Genomic DNA, 15,276 nt, shown 5'->3' with positions numbered 1-15,276 from the left:
ACAGGGAGAAGATCGTGGCTTTTCTCTCCTGTTGCTAAGGCAACGGTTTATTTGGAGTGATCTCGTCAGACTGGTGTCACAGCGAAGTGGACCCTCCTGGAACAACAGTCTGCTGCGTAAGAGGTTCCTTATGTGATACTGTGATTGTCATTTGTTCCACCTTAGGACCTTGATCTTAGGGGGTTCATGTCTATGGGAGTGATAGCCTCAAGCAAGCCATTATAAAATGCAACCCAGTACACCTGTTTCCTATCTATAAGATCCTAACATATGGTTTCTCTCATCTCAAGTCATTGTGGGGGCATTTAATTCAATTGAATGTATCATACTCGAAGTCAGCAATATAATTTGAATTATAACTCCCGAAATTCAAACCTGGATAATGGCTATGGCCATCTACTGCCTAGAGCAGGGGTGGGCAATTCCAGTCCTGTTGGGACTGGTGTATACGCAGTTTTCTGCAGTTGTCGGGGTGAAAAGACTAGGATCTCCTGGGATAAAGCAGGCTTTGAGGACATGGGGAGCAGGGCAGATTGGCTGACCTTCACACAGAAGAGCAGACGAAGAGGAAAAATGAAGAGGTGCTCTCCTGAACCTCCAACAGGACTGAGGGTAGAGCGTCAGCCCTCTACCATGTTGCCAGGTCAGTACTCATCAATATAATACCCTGCCATAAGCCACAAAGGCCTGCTGCGGACTGGTCAGCTAAGCCAGCAATCTGGTCTTTCCCTCTGCCTGAGTCAAGCTATGTGATGCTGTGCTATTCAGATTCATTCACCCATCCATTATCTATACCCGCCTATCCTGGGCAGGGTCGCGGGGGGGTGCTGGAGCCTATTTCAGCGTGCATTGGATGAGAGGCAGGAATACACCCTGGACAGGCCGCCAATCTATCGCAGGGCACACACACCATTCACTCTCATACTCAGATTATGAATCAACGTTTTCATTAAAATTTCATTTATAAAACCGGGTTTGGAAAAATTCTCGAAATAAAGCACAATTCAGCCATGAATTGGAAAGTGATGCTATATGATGTTATATTTTAATCTAAAAAATGAATTGGCTCAATTTAAATGACCCCAACCCTATGAAATAAGCCTGACTTTCATGCAAGTGTTTGAATAATGGTAAAATCTATGGAATTGAGGTTGGACTGAACCCGTTGAAGAACAAGACGCAGCCTGCGTCAAGGTGCCCCGCCAGTCTTGCAGTGTGGCACGAGGCAAGCCTCCAACAGGCAGATAATCCCTGGAGGACGACACGCCCAGGGGATTCTGGGACTGTGCACAGTTTCAGCGCGTTCCCAGTGCAAGCGTCAAAAAGGGAAAAAATGAATCATGTCATGCACAGTGATCCAATCCGAATAACTTATTAAACTACATGTAGCAACTGGTTGGCTACAGACAGTCATCTTCTGGTATAATATTTTAAACAGCAAAGACAAGTATTATATGCGGATGATGCTTCTTAGATGTGAAATGTGATGTGAAACCGAAATGCCATCAAACTTTACACATTTATGGTTTACACCATATAATAGCATTTCATTGTAACAAATGCTTAGTTTCAAATTGGCTTCCCTCAGGTATGCAAGTGGGAAACTTTAAATGCAGTCCAAATAGCATTTATCCAACTCGTTTTTGTACAGCATAAAGCAATGCACTCTGTACTCTACAGTCATCACACTGAATGCAACTGTCACAGTAGTCCTTGCATTGTCATGCTATTCTACACCACTAGGTGGCCACATTGATTAATATTGCACCTCCTTATGCATGTTTCAATAAACACAAGCTGTTTGGACGTTAGAAGAAGAAAAAAAAATCATACACATTTCAGCATTTCAATACGACAAACGATTCCAATATTGTTTCCATATGCAGAAAAATATTTGCTGCATGCATTAGTGGGTTTTTTTAAATTAATTTCTGTTTGCTGGAAACAAGCATTTGCTTATTTACTACCTTACAGAAAACAGAATAACCTATGATGTATGTAATCCATAAATACACAGTAGTTACTTCTAAGGCCATGTTAGGAGCTGAGGTTCCAAATGCTTGCTATTTAGGCTGTGAACTGGGACTTTACCACCTCAGGAAAAGGCAAGGGTGTGTTTTCGGACCGATGGTGGCTGTTTCTGTAATAAATTCATTTTGGCTGGCTGAAAAATGCACTGGCAGAAAAATGCAAACACTATGAAGGCCCAGAAGAAAAAATGTAAATGAACATTCAGCCATTTCAAAATACTGTTGCACTGTTTACTTTTAAATACATTATTTGTGGGCTGATGTGAAATATGAAGCCAGAGAAGGCAGAAGCTCCAATTCAAATCATATTGGGTTTGATTCATTATCCCGTAAAATGTGACCATCAAAATCAAATTTCTGCCCTCCGGAAGAGGTCTTGAGACCATCATGTGAACAAAAGAGAAAAAAAAAACACATTGATTTTGCTATAAAAAGCCATTCTGTCTTGGCACGAGGAACTCGACAGTGGGCTACTCGGGTGTAAAAATGAAAACCACAGGGTTTCAATGGCTCTGTGTTCACCTAAAATGGCACTCAGAAGACAACCCAAGCCATTGCATCATACTTCTAAAAGAACAACACAGTCCCTTCATCCAGTGTTCTAACTGCTTCGAGGGGCGGAAAACGTGTTTTTAGAAAAGCAAATGAGCTATTTAAATAAAGTTTTCGATTCGATTTGAAATGTAAATGAATTTCTTGTTATACTGTTCCATCTGGGTCGCCGGCACAGTGGGACACGGGACGGCGTTCCCCGCGAGACACAAGGCGAAGTGAAGGCGCTAATGCTAAACCAGCGCGCTTAGCTCCGATGGCTTTGGCAGGGCTCTACAGGGCGTCCATTTTAGGAGCGTTAGCTCCGGAAAAAAAAATGATGCGCGCTAACCGGAAAAAAATAACTTCACGAGCACATCTGCTAATTGGGATGCACTTGCATGCCCATAAATTTTTAATCTCAGGAGCACGTGCGCTCCTTTGGGAGAAGAGTTCGCGCAGAGCCCCGTTTGGCCTGTGCCCATGCCCCCGGGTTTGTGAATGAGGACGGAGAAGAGGCACAGGGTACGCTCGCACAGCGTTACTAGCGAGCAGACACCTGTTTTCTAACGGGGCATAGATATAGAGCATGCTCTACATTTATACATATTTACACTGCTGCTCTTGCTTGTAGGCAGTGGCGGAAGACGTGCCGGGTTTGCCAGTGTGGTGTGGACCAGCAGGTGTGGCACAGGGACCCTGGAGCTCTGAAATAGCGACTCGCCTTTTCTCTTTGTGTGTCTTTTCAGATCTTTTTTTTTTCTGGCCCCATTTCATCATTGCAGTTGTGCTGCTGCTGCTGTGCTTTTGTGCTGCCGCTGTCATGTTTTGCCATTAGTCACTGCTGTGCTGCTGACTGTGTTCCCACCAACCTGAAAGTCATACTCTGTGGTCATACACAGTGCTACAGGGGAGCTATAATTGATCAATGTCACGTGCAACAAACGGCAGCCTGTAGCGGCCTGGTGTCTCACTGGGGGAAATGCTGTGGAGGTGGGGACCCAAGGAATCCTGGGTAACTTAGATCCACAATAGCCCTGGTAGGCTAACTTAAGTCCAGCTGTGAACCACTGTTGGTCATAGCCACCTAATGAAATAGCCCAGGCTAAAACCTGTGATACTGAGGCTACGAGGCTCAGCCTACTTCCATTGTACCATTAGAGAGGCATATTTGATTGGCACACAGGGAAAAGACCATTGATGGGATTTTAGAAGCATTACGATCATTGAACGGAACGGTGCTATTGTTCCTCTGTGACATCATGGGGGCGGTCCTAACTACAGTGCAGGCCCAAACCAATATGCAATCTGGGGCTTTGTGTCATGTGATAAGAATCAATTCACTCAGCCAGTGATTAGGCTAAAGTCAAAGAATTGCTTTCAATTGTGCGATGTCCCTTCTATTGATTAGGCCAGATTGATCATTCCCACAGAAATGACCGATGACACACAGTTACACTAGCAGGATTGATGACTTTGATTAGCACCTGGCAAATGGGCAGTTTATTGGTTTTGGCTTCCCTTTACCCCAAGATGATCAACATCTTTTTATTTAAAACTGGACCCAATTACCCTCTAAGGGCTTTTAAATTACTGCAGCAAATGAGCCAAAGCAGGTTATTATGGGGAAATCACTGAATACAAACTTCCCACATGTTCTGCTTCACAAGACAAAAAAATGACAGTAGCGGCTCGTCGCAAATGAAATGTTTTTTTTGTTTTGTTTTTTTCTTCCTGCACACCAGCTGTAATGCGTTGGAGAGGATGTGACCCACGGTGACGCTGGCATTCTCTGGATAACAGATGACACACCTGCGTGCTTCAGTTCCTGTGCTTTTCAGGCTGCTGATGGGAGAATGAGTCTGCTCCTCCGCCATCTGGGCTCTGCGGCGCTGGATGCAGTCTCCATGGCAACCGCAGCCTCTCACAATAAAATCCTGAGATGACTGTCTGCAGCCGCCCCCTTCCTCCCGCCTCTCCTGCCCCCCCCCCCCCACAACTCTTCGTCAGCATAGCCGTGTGCGCTTTCTCCTCCCTTCAATATACCTGTTTCCCCCCCCTCCCCCCCATGGCCTCTCCCTATGTCTCTCCCACGCGCTTGATGTATCTCGTCTGCTAGCTTGCACGAACCCCATCATGACTCCCCTACTGTTTTCACACACACACGCACACACACACACACACACACACACACTCACACACACACACACACACACACACACACACACACACACACACACACACACACACAGACTCACACACACACACACACACACACACACACACACACACACACACTGTCTCTCTCCCTCCTCTTATTTTCTCCATCTACTGCTTTGCCTTTGTCACTCCCTTGCTCCTTCTCTCTCTCTGAACTATCCAAGCATACAAAGAAGCAGTTTCTTTCTTTAGGACTGTCCCCCAAGAGAAAAGGGGGGGTGGGGGCAGGTTTGGCAGAACTGGCCCTCCGTAGATACGCGAGCAGCGGGGACTCTACCCTACGTGTGGGAAACGCAGGGCTCAGAAACCGCGCGATTCCTCCGCACTCCTCACCGCGCCAGAGCCACCGTCCAAATCCACGCCTCGGGGCCTCCTCCTCCCTGTGGGATCCTCTCGTGATCCCCACCCCCACCCCCACCCCCACCCCGTCTCTCAGCTCACTGCTCATTTAAACCCGGCAGACGGGTAAAAGACTAAATCGGGGGGGGGGGGGATAGGGGGGTGGAGAGCGCACCCCGCTGCAGCAGCCGGCCTCAGGTCCTCAGTCAGGGCGAGCGTGCGCTGGAGGATGCTCCCGCCGCCTCTGCTGCCGACCGCTCCGCACCTCCCTCACGCCATTGGACAGCGTAGCTCCTCCCACTGACTGCACAGCCAATACCGTGAAGCTCCTGGCTGCCTCTCTCTCTCTCCCCCTCTCTCTCTCTCTCTGCTTGCTCTCCTCTCCTCTCTCTCTCTCTATCTGGCTGCTCTCCTCTCTCTCTCTCTCTCTCTCTGCTTGCTCTCCTCTCCTCTCTCTCTCTCTCTCTGCTTGCTCTCCTCTCCTCTCTCTCTCTCTATCTGGCTGCTCTCCTCTCTCTCTCTCTCTCTCTCTGCTTGCTCTCCTCTCCTCTCTCTCTCTCTCACTATCTGGTTGCTCTCCTCTCTCTCTCTCTCTGCTTGCTCTCCTCTCCTCTCCTCTCTCTCTCACTATCTGCTTGCTCTCCTCTCCTCTCTCTCTGTCTTTCTCTCTCTCACACAGTCAGCTCCCTGCTTTCCTGCCTGGATTTGTTCTTCTTTTTGGGGAATGCCGGGTGCTGAATACGGGCCGTCCTCTCCGCAGAGCGGGACGCTGACCCCGTCCTAACGGCCCGTCGGAACCCTCCGGTGAGTGCAGCCGCCCGTCCGCCCCCCCACCCCCCGCCCCGCGCTGTACGGGACGGGCGCGCCGCGTCTGAGAGCGCCCAGCGCGGCTTCATGGGAAGGATGAATAATGCATAGCGTAGGGTCTGGTCTCCGCTCCGCAGACAGCCGCTATTCCCAGAACCAGGCGGGGGGACGGGGGGGGGACGGGGGGGGAGGAGGAGGGGGGGGGGGGCGCGATTGTAGCTAGCTCCCACCGCAGAGGAAGTGTGGTGTTGTAATAAACAGAGGAAAAAAGAGAGAGAATGAATAAATAAAGAGCATCTGCTTTTATCTGTTCGTCTCTCCGTGCTGCAGGCTCGTCCCTCTCTCTCTCTCTCTGCTCTGCTGGTGCTGTGCGCTGAGAGCGTCTGCATGCTCGGGAGGGTGTGACACACTGCGGTCTCTGGGCCGGGGCGCGCGTGTGAGGGGGGCTCTCCTCCCGTTTTTGGGGCTCCTGGGGAGCGTGCTCGATTGTGAAACGTCCCGTGCCGTGCTCCGAACGACACTCACTTCCCTGCTAGGGGTTTTTTAAATTCCCATTTCGGTCGGTTGTCTTTGCTATGCTCTGGTTTTCTTTGCTTCTTCAGGGCACGCACAGGTCTGAATAGAAACGCACGCGCACACACATACACACACACTCTCTGCCCGTAGCCATATATAGAAAAGGAGCTCGCGTTAATTTCGGACAAATACAGCCTGCCATGTCCAAATATTCCAAATGACAGTAACAAAAAAAAAAAAGAGGTAAGTGCGAGACTAAAAGAGTGGACTGCGTTCTTGTGAATTGGGAGTCAGTCTGTGTGTCTCTGCAGGACTGCAGTGTGGTCTGGTGCAGCGATGCTGTATTTGGGCGTGTGAAGTGAGAGCCTGTGCCGTATGCATCCGAGCCGTGCCGTATGCATCCGAGCCGTGCCGTATGCATCCGAGCCGTGCCGTATGAATCCCAGCCGTGCCGTATGAATCCGAGCCGTGCCGTATGAATCCGAGCCATGCCGTATGAATCAGAGCCGTGCCGTATGAATCCGAGCCGTGCCGTATGAATCCCAGCCGTGCCGTATGAATCCCAGCCGTGCCGTATGAATCCGAGCCGTGCCATACGCATCAGAGCCGTGCCGTATGAATCCGAGCCGTGCCGTATGAATCCCAGCCGTGCCGTATGAATCCGAGCCGTGCCGTATGAATCCGAGCCATGCCGTATGAATCAGAGCCGTGCCGTATGAATCCGAGCCGTGCCGTATGAATCCGTGCTGTATGAATCCGAGCCACGCTGCCGTCAGGGTGAGGCCGTTAGCGGTGTGGCTGGACCGGGGCGCACAGTCCATGGACCGTGACCGTGGCGCGGGTCCCCGTGGCGACGGTTAGGCTGGCGTGTCCGCGGAGCTCGGGCCTGCCAGCGCCGCCACGTGCCCGTCCGTCCGTTATGCGTCGGGCTGGGGGCCCCCCGCCACCCGCAGCCCCAGCGCAGCACGCAGCGCGCATGCAGGGTCTCAATCAGGGACACGCATGCAGGAGGTGTGGCGGCCGCAGGCTGAGGCGCATCCATCGCTGAGGCCCTAACGGCTCGGTTTTCACCCGGTTTTTACCCAGCTTTTACCCTGATTTTGCCCGGTTTTTTACCCGGTTTTTACCCCCGGAGCAGGTGGGGAGGAGAAACCGGAATACAACTCTCTGTATCTCTGATCGCCGCAGATCGTGCTATGAAGGTTAATGATGCAGCAGGGCCAGCCGTTCTCACTGCTAAACTATATCTCCACCGGCTAATGATCTGTCACTTAGAAAACCACCAGGCGCTGGTAATAAACGACACATCTGCACTGTAGCTAAACCAGAGAGGTTGAAGAAGACAGAGTGATTACAGTTAATATTTCATTAGAAGTCACCCCTGATAGCGACTGGGGACATCCAAGGAAAAGCTTGCGGTTGGTTGTGTAAATCGCATTAGAGCTGAGCAGCTGTGCAAATGACACTTTAATACGGGCAAATTATAAAAATCATCGCAACAATTTCTGCCTATTTCAAGCTGCGGCTTCCATGTGTATCAGCGTAAGACTCAGAGGTGATTTCTCAGGTAGTTCATCAGAGGAGCACCTGTTTAACAGAGGGAGGAGGGTGCCTCATCATCATAATCCAATTCTGCCGATTCGTGGAAAACCGGGCACTGACAAGCAGCACAATACGTCCACTCTTTACAGTGGCGCTGAACGCCCTTCCTGTTTGAGAAGAAAGAAAGAAAGAAAGAAAGAAAAAAGCAAGCAAGCAAGCACGCAAGGCGGCAGGGTAGTATAATGGGTAAGGAACTGGTCTGGTAACCTAAAAAGGTCACAGGTTTGATTCCCGGGTAGGACACTGACATTGTACCCTTGAGCAAGGAACTTAATCTGCATTGCTTCAGTGTATATCCAGCTGTATAAATTGATGCAATGCAAATGCTATGCAAATGTTGTGTACATCGCTCTGGATAAGAGCGTCTGCTAAATGCCTGTACTGTAATGTAATGTAATGCAAGAAAGAAAGAAAGAAAGAAAGGAAAACGACAGAAAGAATAGTGCAGATGTCACTCAAACCTTGCTGGGAAAAACAGTGAGCAATTGGACAAACAGTGGATGTCAAGCCACAGGAATGAAGCAGACATGATGTCACTGCTGGATCACATACTACTGGGCTGTGTCCTTAAAGTATGCACTGCCTACTAAGCAGTACATGAAAAATACCACCATACTATTCTAACCATACTATGGGAGTGTCATAAATCCTCCCGCACCTGTGCAGTTCACACTCCGATTCAGTTGGGGGCGACATTAAGCCTTTTCAAAGCTATTCTGTAAACAGCGCAAGGTCAGTTTTAACAAAGCACCATAAAAAAACAAACCACGTGCATTTAAACCGCAGAAATGATTTATACGCAGCCCTGGCATCAATGGAATTAAATTTTCAGACAGCCATCCGTGTTGAGTAAGAAGCCAAGCTACATGCAATATTTAAGGGACCAAAGTGTTCATTCACTTCCGGAATAGTATGCTTCTGAAAATACTTTGGAAATAAGTATTTTATCCAAGTACACTCTATTTTCAGAAATTTTGCATACTCTTAACAGCTTTTTAAAAAGTACACTCTAGTAGCATACACAATCGCAGGCAAGTGTGCTGAATCGGACATGGCCCAGGCTTTTGGAAGAGTAGTGGTAACTGGTTGCCAGGGGAAGCAGAATGCAGGGGATGGAATGTTCAGCTGGCTCAGCTGGAATGTCACTGGTGCACTGGTGAGTGGGGAAGAACAGCCCACCTGAGCTTTGAACTCCCAGCCTAGAAGTACAAGCACTGGCTTCACCAAGACCCTGCCTTGTTCCACAAGACACAGATTGTCTTGCATGTGTCCTTCATTCTGTCTGAATACAGACGCAGTGGCAGTAATGGGGGCTGGGTGTTGCACTGCAGGAAGGAGAGGGGGGGTGGGGGTGAGTGAAAGTGGGGGTGCTTTCTGGGGGCAGGGATTTTTATTGATGGCAGAGGTCTGGGACTATGGAGGTATTGATCATCTGGATCCAGCCCCAAAAAGCCAGGAAATCCCCCCCCATGCTGGGATGGGGTGCCACGGGATGACAGGATGACATTTAATGGCATCGGCGCTGACACTGAGCCTGCGGGGGCGATGGGAACTCTTCAGCCAATTTTACATGGAATAGTTGGGGCATAAATCCCATGACTCTGGAATAGGACAGCATATAAATGAACTAGCTTTTCTCCCTGCAAAACATGATTTCCCCAAGCATAGCAGATGTGTTCTCTGCCAAAAAAGCGGATAATTGTGTGCCGGGCTGGTGGCTGCATTAGCAATGTGCTCACAGTCCAATTTATCAGCTGCAGAAAATTGATAAATCACTACATTTACAGATTCATGAAGAGATCACTGTTTTTCGCGGTGGGAGAAAGACGTGGAATTGAGTAGTGTGGCCTGAATGTCTAAATGCACGGTTTCCATCACAGGCAGAAGGAAAGACAGAAAACAATTTATTGTCTTCGCAGTCCAACCCGATAAAATTGCTTTTTATCTCCATGAGGTCAAGCTTGATGGGATAAAATGGCGGTAAGAGTTGTGACTCCTGACAAGGAGGTCATGGGGTTTGCATCTAGAAAGCAGAGAAATAAAGGCCTCTGGGTGCTGTGGAGTTCATACAGGAAGTTTAACCTTTAACCTTTGACCACCTGTCTCTTATGCAGCCAATGCTCTTCATTGGCTGCCTCTGTTCAGTATAATCTTGCAGACAGCCATTCGATTGGCAGGACATTCCAATTCAATGTACTCTCTTTTTTATAGTTTGTGTTCCTGTGTTTTCCCAAACTGTGGTAAAAAGGGGTTCATCCTAAAAAGGGGTGAACACACAAACACACTGTTGTTGGACTCTTTTCTGGACAGCGGAGACATTGGGTAACAAAGTAAACAAATATTAGGACTTCTTCAAAGATAGCGTAATGAAACCAAGATGGTACACTACACAGAAGGGTATGTGTCAGCCGCAGTTACATCAAGAGTTCTGTCACTGGAACTCCTTTTTTAAGCATTTTAAAAGTAATTGAACTCACAGTTGCAGCCTGGCTCCGCCTACTGCACAATTCTGAAAATTGTTTCCAGGTGTGTCCATCTCATTTGCATAAAGTATTCAATATACAAATTATTTGTACAGTGTAGGCTCATGAAACCCGGATCAAACTGCCTAACAAGGCGTTGCAGATCAAGTATCAATCAAGATTCAGCAATTACATGGCCTGTTTCTCGCCTCAAATGTTTTCAGAAACATATTTTAGGGGACCGTTTAAGCGGAATATGAGAGAGTTTATGAAAAGGCCGCCATGCTTCTCCAGTTTGAAAAGCATTGGGCCGAAACCAATCTAGCCAATCAGGTGCTGGCAGCTTTCCATCATATTAAAAAGTAAATAGAAGAATTTGTGGGCGGCAACCATTTTCCAATTGGCCAACTTATTTGACATCTACATGACACTACCCGATTGGGGCAGGGCCAGAGTGAAATGCAAAAAGCATTTTCAAATGTTAGAGGAGAGCACCAAGATGTTTTTGACCATTTGTTTTTCTGATAAAATTATATTATTTCGAACAATGGCAAAATTATGGCAAAATAACGGTTTGGATTAAAATGTCTCATTATAAAGTGGGCATACAAATATGTTTACAGCAACAATAAAAAAAAATGATCTAGGGTGTAACTCCCCTTTAAATGTACACCTGTTGGCACAGGTAAGAACCGTGAGTAAGCTCTGGAGCTTCAGCTTCAGTTCTCAATCCTTCAGTTCCATTTTTTCCATTTTGTTTTTGAGATAATAATGATGCTTCCATTGGTCTCATAGTGACTTATCCCATAATCCCATTGCTTGTCAAAAGCAATTTTCAATGTATTTAAGAACCCGTCCATTGGGTCGGCTTAACGTAGAGCCGACCCATTAAGAAACGGGCCGGGCCGGTCACGTCTTTTTAATGAAAGTGCTTTTACTCAAAATGCTACACGGCTTCTTCCGTAACGTGGAAAAGAAACGCCGCATTGTCAGGGCTCGTTTTCCGGTAAATCGTTCGTTTTAGACAGCCGTTTTGCCATCCGACGATTTAAAACGTCCGTCTCGACGCGAGCCTATTCCGAGCCGTCAGTTATTTATTTTGTTGTCATCGACTCGGAGGACAAGCCTCATAAAAGCGCAGGAAGAAGGCAAAAACCCAGCGCTCATTTCCATATGAATCTGAGGGCGCAGACAGAGGCTCGGCACGGCCATCAATCTCAGACGAGTCGATAAGCGCGCGCTGCTGCTGCTGCGGTCTGCTGCGTGTGTGTGTGTGTGTGTGTTAGGGATGTATCCGAATCCGAATACTGTATTCTGGAAAAGCACGAAAAATGCGATGGAAACAGATATTTCTTCTACCCGAAGTTGCTCGTTATTATTCGGATTCGGGGGGGGGGGGGGGTGGAAAGTCAGCTCCATGTCGAGTTCCGAACTCCGGCACACACACCAACAAACTTTGAGCCACTGCGCTGCAAAACGTTTAATAAGTAAGTTCTGTGCGTCAGCCATTATGTTTCTTCAAATCGATTCATATCATTGTGGATGGCCACAAGATAAAAATGCCCATTCTGTTTGCAACATAGGACTCTGATTTCACTAACTAGTCGTTTCATTTACTACACATTATTGAAAAGTGATCGCTATATTCTGTAGTCACCAAGATCAGACAGTTCATAAAACTTAGTTTAGTTAAAAATAAAAAAAATTAAAAAGGAGAGAGATGAAAAATACAGTATGAGGAAATATATTTCATAATTATTATATGCCAATATTGAATCAGTTCGATGCTTTGAAGGCACAACAATTGCATTGCCAATGAATATTAGGTTAGAAAATACGTTTGCCCGATTTCACGTGACTTCCGGTATAACCCACGCCCATTTCCTGTCTTCTATCCGAATACAGATACAGATAATTTTGTTGGTTGAACAGATACAGCTACAGATAATGACGTCTCTGCACACCCCTAGTGTGTGTGTGTGTGTGTTTGTGTGTGTGTGTGTGTGTGTGTGTGTGTGTGTGTGTGTGTGTGCGCGTGTGTGCGCGCGATCACGGCCCGACTGACCGAGGGGACTGATGAAAGGCCTAGGGCTTACTCCAGCAGAGAGCCCACCTGACCCTTTCCAAACCGGTGCGGTAGACATGCATGTTTTCAGGCTAGCGCACATTGTGCTGAGCAAACGCATTTGTCATGCCCCATTACGAGTTCCAGCGGATGCTGCTGTATGTTTCCTCCCCTCTCTCTCTCTCTCTCTCTCTCTCTCTCTCTCCCCACTCTCTCTCTCTCTCTCTCTCTCTCTCTCTCCCCTCTCTCTCTCTCTCCCCTCTCTCTTCACCCCCTCCATCTCTCTCCCCTTCAATCTCTCTCTCTCTCTCTCTCTCTCTCCCCCTCTCTGTGTCTCTCTCCTGGTAGGTTGCCAATAATTGTGCACAAAATGTTGACAAATAGCATTCTCACATACTGTTGTCTGATGATAAACACCCACACGTTCTGACTGGAGATGCTTCTCTCCTGCACGGGTCTAATTTCCCCCGACTGACGCTACTTCAGCCGCGGTCACGGCTCAGAAACGCGCTTCAGCGGACAGAACTCAAAGGCAGGGATCATTACACAAGGCCCCCGTTTCATCCTCTCTGCCGCGTCACCTTCCCTCGCCCTCCCTCCGCTATTTACCGCTGTCCTTCTTTCTTCTGAGTCCAGCGTTCTGTGAGCAAAAGGAAATCCGGGGGAAGAATGAATTAATCTGTCTGGGGATATAGCCACCCCCCCCCCTCCCAGGTTCTTAACCCTTGGTTTTTTTGGAATGTAGTTTGTAGTGCTGTTGTTTGGACCTCCCATTCAGGTCCTACAGTTCAGCCATCCTGGCCCTAACTCTTTGTAGAGTAGGTGTTTTAGAATGTTTCTCAAAATTCTAAGCCAGTGTTCCGGAACTCCTCTGCTTTCAGTTACCAGTGGTGAATGTTATATCAGCATTAGAATGTTCAGTTGAGAACATTCTAATTACATATTTATGATTTTACACAGTAAAGGGTTAAAGAACATCCCTTCTTTCTGAAAGTTCTGTACTGCAGAGTGCTAGCACTGGGGAGCGATAGCATCATGCAGGTTTCTCTGCACTGCTTGGAGCAGGACGAGCTATTCTGGTACACTCATCTTAAAGAGGCCAGCCAAAGTTTTCCTCTTCTTTCCTCTTTAGAATCGCAAGGAGCACACACTACTTTCTGATGACACCGGAGGTTTCAGCTGCCCATGATGCATAGGGGCTTTCCGTGAAGCCATCAGTCAGTCTACGCATTTATCGGCCCGTTTGGTTACTCATGCCGGGGGGGGGGTGCGGGGCAGAGGGTGATGTAATTAAGAAAGGGCCCGTTCTCCGATGCGCCTGATCTACGGTGACGTGACAGTGAGGCGTCCTTCAGCGATCACAGACAGCCCAGCGGTTCTGCTGACCGCAGACAGACGGGCATTAATGAAGAGGCGGCTCCTCAGTGACAGGCCACGGGAGGACTGCTGCAGTGCAGTGCACTGTCTGCACACTGAACGCTCCACACTCACTCATGTAGCTCTTATTTATGCTTAAAAGTCAAGCCTCTGTACTACTCCCCATCAGGCCTGGGAGAGAACAGGATGTCCGTAATGCTCCTGCGTTAACCTCACAAACGTGGGCTGGAGCAGAACTCTTTTTTTTGTAGTGCTTCAAAAACTTGCCATTGCCGAGAGCATGTGAGTTTGCTGTCCTGTTGTTCATCTGCCATTGCACCTCCCATTCAGGTCCTATAGTTCAGCCACCCTGCCCTTAACCCTTTGAAGAGTAGGCTTTTGGAATGCTTTTCAAAAGTCTGTGTTCTAGAACTCTATTATCCATTTTTTATCACAGTGGTGATTGTTACATAAGCATTGGAACGTTCGGTTAAGGACATTCTAATCACATATCTGTGATCTCACCCCGTAAAGGGTTAAAGCTCCTCTCTAGCACTCAGCTCTGCTCTGTATCCGGGCTCATGCGAATGCCAGATTCCTGATGATTTCTCAGTCACGCCAGGTCTGCTCCTTATCTTAAGCCAACACGTCACAAGGAACGAATGAATCCTTAAATTTGCCAATGGAGGCGACGGGTAGTGCTGCTATAGCCGCTGGCTCGACGCCTGACTGGCTTTCCGTGTGACAGCAAAGCAGGCCCTGGTGGCCAATCAGAGCATGAAGCACAGGCCTTCCAGCGCTGAGAAGGAGAGAGTTCAGCAGCTGAGCTGACCTTTAGCAGAGCGCTGTGGCTTTAAAGATGGCTCTCATTCATGGGCCGACGGAACTCTGGGTGATGTCACGGCGTGTGCCCTGCCCTTTACAAGTGTAAACAGTGGGATATAAAGCAGCCAATCACGGCACGGCCTTCTGCCACATAATGCTTGGAGCTCTGAATCGCTCTGCGTCACACACCTCTCTGCTTTTGTTGAAGGGTAGGGTTTTATGAATAGTGGCTTGTTTGTATACCCACACAAACCATTGGCACAGGTGTGTGTATGTGTGTGCGTGCATGCACGTTTGTGTGGGTGTGTGTTTACGTATTTGCGTCCAAGGTCTTGGGGTTTTAAGGATTACCCGCTCATTGTTGAAATGAGTTTACGCTATAGGCTGTATTCACAGGCTAATTTCCCCGGGTCCTAATCACGACCGCACCCTCCCTCTGTTCCAAAAGTAGGACGTGCCTAAATAATGCATTAGTCCAAACTGGCAAACATACCGGTGCAGTCACGGATATCCCCCTGAATTC

The 15,276-nt window shown here is 48.1% G+C and overlaps 1 protein-coding gene across 2 annotated transcripts in view; it reads left to right on the top strand.

Moving 5' to 3' along the window:
* The first annotated feature begins 5,710 nt into the window (after positions 1–5,710).
* The window catches only part of LOC118210052 (tripartite motif-containing protein 3-like), a 36,192-nt gene continuing 26,626 nt past the window's right edge, over positions 5,711–15,276 (top strand). For both annotated transcript variants that reach the window (XM_035385882.1, XM_035385879.1), the window contains exon 1: positions 5,711–5,924. The gene's annotated coding sequence lies outside the window, so the exon portion shown is untranslated. The remainder of the gene's footprint in view (positions 5,925–15,276) is intronic.

The sequence above is a fragment of the Anguilla anguilla genome, chromosome 12 (genome assembly GCF_013347855.1).
Source record: "Anguilla anguilla isolate fAngAng1 chromosome 12, fAngAng1.pri, whole genome shotgun sequence".
NCBI classification, from domain to species: domain Eukaryota; kingdom Metazoa; phylum Chordata; class Actinopteri; order Anguilliformes; family Anguillidae; genus Anguilla; species Anguilla anguilla.
The sequence above is the reverse complement of the archived record's forward strand: the minus strand, read 5'-3'. Positions and strand labels throughout refer to the sequence as shown.